This window comes from Corvus brachyrhynchos, unplaced genomic scaffold (genome assembly GCF_000691975.1).
Source record: "Corvus brachyrhynchos isolate BGI_N302 unplaced genomic scaffold, ASM69197v1 scaffold97, whole genome shotgun sequence".
Taxonomy (NCBI): Eukaryota; Metazoa; Chordata; class Aves; order Passeriformes; family Corvidae; genus Corvus; species Corvus brachyrhynchos.
The window spans coordinates 2,248,652-2,250,682 of record NW_008239758.1 but is presented as its reverse complement, the minus strand read 5'-3'; the positions used below and the strand labels follow the sequence as shown (position 1 = coordinate 2,250,682).

The 2,031-nt window shown below is 47.7% G+C and overlaps 1 protein-coding gene across 1 annotated transcript in view; it reads right to left on the bottom strand.

The window, feature by feature from the left end:
* SLC24A5 (solute carrier family 24 member 5) overlaps positions 1 to 272 on the bottom strand; it is a 9,426-nt gene extending 9,154 nt beyond the window's left edge. The window contains exon 1 of the mRNA XM_008640030.2: positions 172 to 272. The gene's annotated coding sequence lies outside the window, so the exon portion shown is untranslated. The remainder of the gene's footprint in view (positions 1 to 171) is intronic.
* Positions 273 to 2,031: the final 1,759 nt, after the last annotated feature.

Below are 2,031 nucleotides of genomic sequence, written 5' to 3'. Positions count from 1 at the left end.
CAGGGGTCCCGCCGCCCCCCTCAGGGCTCCCGCCGTCCGCCTCAGGGGTCCCACCGCCCCCGCAGGGGTCCCGCCGCCCCATTCGAATTCCCCCTCCCTCCTCAAACTCCGCCGCCCCTCTCAGCGGTCCCGCCCGCAGGGAGCCGCGCTCCGGCCCTCGCCCCATCCTGCCTTGTGTTTGGGGGAGAGCGAAGGTTTTGGCCACGGCGAGTTCGATCTTGGTGCAAGGTGCTGAGCGCAATACCCAAGTGCTCTGTGGTGTCTCCGGAGGTAGAAGGTGAATTTAAGCTTACTCCGCAGTACCTTTTTACTGCTGTGACAATTTCTGGTTATTCCCACCGGTTCCCAGGATTCCTGTGGCGGGCTGTGTGAGCACTGGGCTCGCCCTTGGCCGGGGCACATGGCCATGCCATTTACGTGAATGGTTTGTAAGAGCAAAGCCGAGACCCGCACACAGTTCCTTCGGACCAGTTCACTGAACTCCTTTGTCTGGTGACCTTTCCACAATGAAGTCATGTGTATAACCGAAGATTAAAGAGTAAAATGCAGTCTTTAAGCTTTGTAAAGTCATCACCCCTGCCCCTTCCCCAGTCACTCGTTTCTCAGGAAGAGAGTTGCGTTTCCCTTCTATCACTTGCAGACATGTCTCCAGAAACATTTGCAACCCTGTGATGCCAAATGGAGTTTTGGGGTGCCTTTTTTATTATTTGTTGTTTGTGAGGTGCAGGCCTGCTGCTCACACTTGTGAGCAAGAAGTGCAAATGGGAACATTGTTTTGCTTCATTACATCCAGTCCCTCTAAACTCCTCTTGTTCCTTGCATCCATGGTGTTTGGCTAGTATGTGATCAACCCCTCTCTAGGATACAGGAAATAAGGTGAAAAAGTGGATATTTTCCTTCTGTATTGAATCAAACATAATCATACAGCCACTTTTACAGTATGAACAACGAGAAAAATTGTCTGGAACAACAAATTCTGCAGCAATTGCTGTTGCCCATTTCTAATCCCTCTGTGGCCCAGAATTCTTTTTACTAGAGCAAGAATGATTTTAATAGTCAAGATTTTTAGGGGTGACAACTAACTTTCACAAATGAGTTCTGTGTGCCCTCTGACTGCAGCAGAGAATGTACTGCTTCTCCTGCTTTACAGGAAAAAATAAATAATTTAGGTCTGGAAAGATTTAAGGATTTCCTTCCAAATCCCACTTTCCACCAGAGAAAACAGTACAAAATTCCCTGTCTAAATTACTGTTGGCTCTTTCCTTACATAGATGAGCAGAAAGGGTTTTGTTATCAAGGTAAGTGGCTTCCTTGCCACTGCTTCTCTTCCTTGAAACTTATCATTGGTCTACTCTTAAAACTCCACCTCAGTTTTCTAATATCAGCTGCTTCATTTCAAATTAGGTATTTTTCGCTGGTGCGTTTTTTTAAAATTGCTTTAAAGTACTTATAAGCCTGCCGTTCTGATGGGAACGAACTCTCTGGTACAGCAACATGCTCACTGCGTGGTTAGGAAAGCTCAGTCATGTGATTTCAGGATTTGAAGGTTTTGCTCTGTTCTGCTTTTGCTCTGTGTTCCAGCTCTAATTCCTTTCTATAGGCACCCCTTCTCCATGCATAGCTGAAGCAAAGCCAGAGCTTTGATTTTACTGAAGGCTTAAGTCCACTTAGTTTGCTGAGAAATCACTGAGTGAGGGTGCTGCGCTCACACCCTCCTTGCCAAGAACACCCCTGCAGAGAGCAACGAACAGAAAAAAAAAGCCCCGGTCTCCCAGCATGAGGAACCACGCGCTGCCTGTCTGCATGCTTGACCCAGCACAGAAACACGGGCGGCCAGAGGAGGCTTTGGCCTCAGCACTGCTGGCTGCCAGGTCTGAGCTATTGCGCTGTGAGAGAGCATTCTGTGAAGCTGAGGTCGGTCAAATATTAGTGCAGATTTAATCCGTGCTGCTGCATGTTTTGGCTGCTATTAAGGTAAAGGTCTACTCTCTGGTAGTAAAAATAATGGATAAATAAATTTTTCCGAGCCTC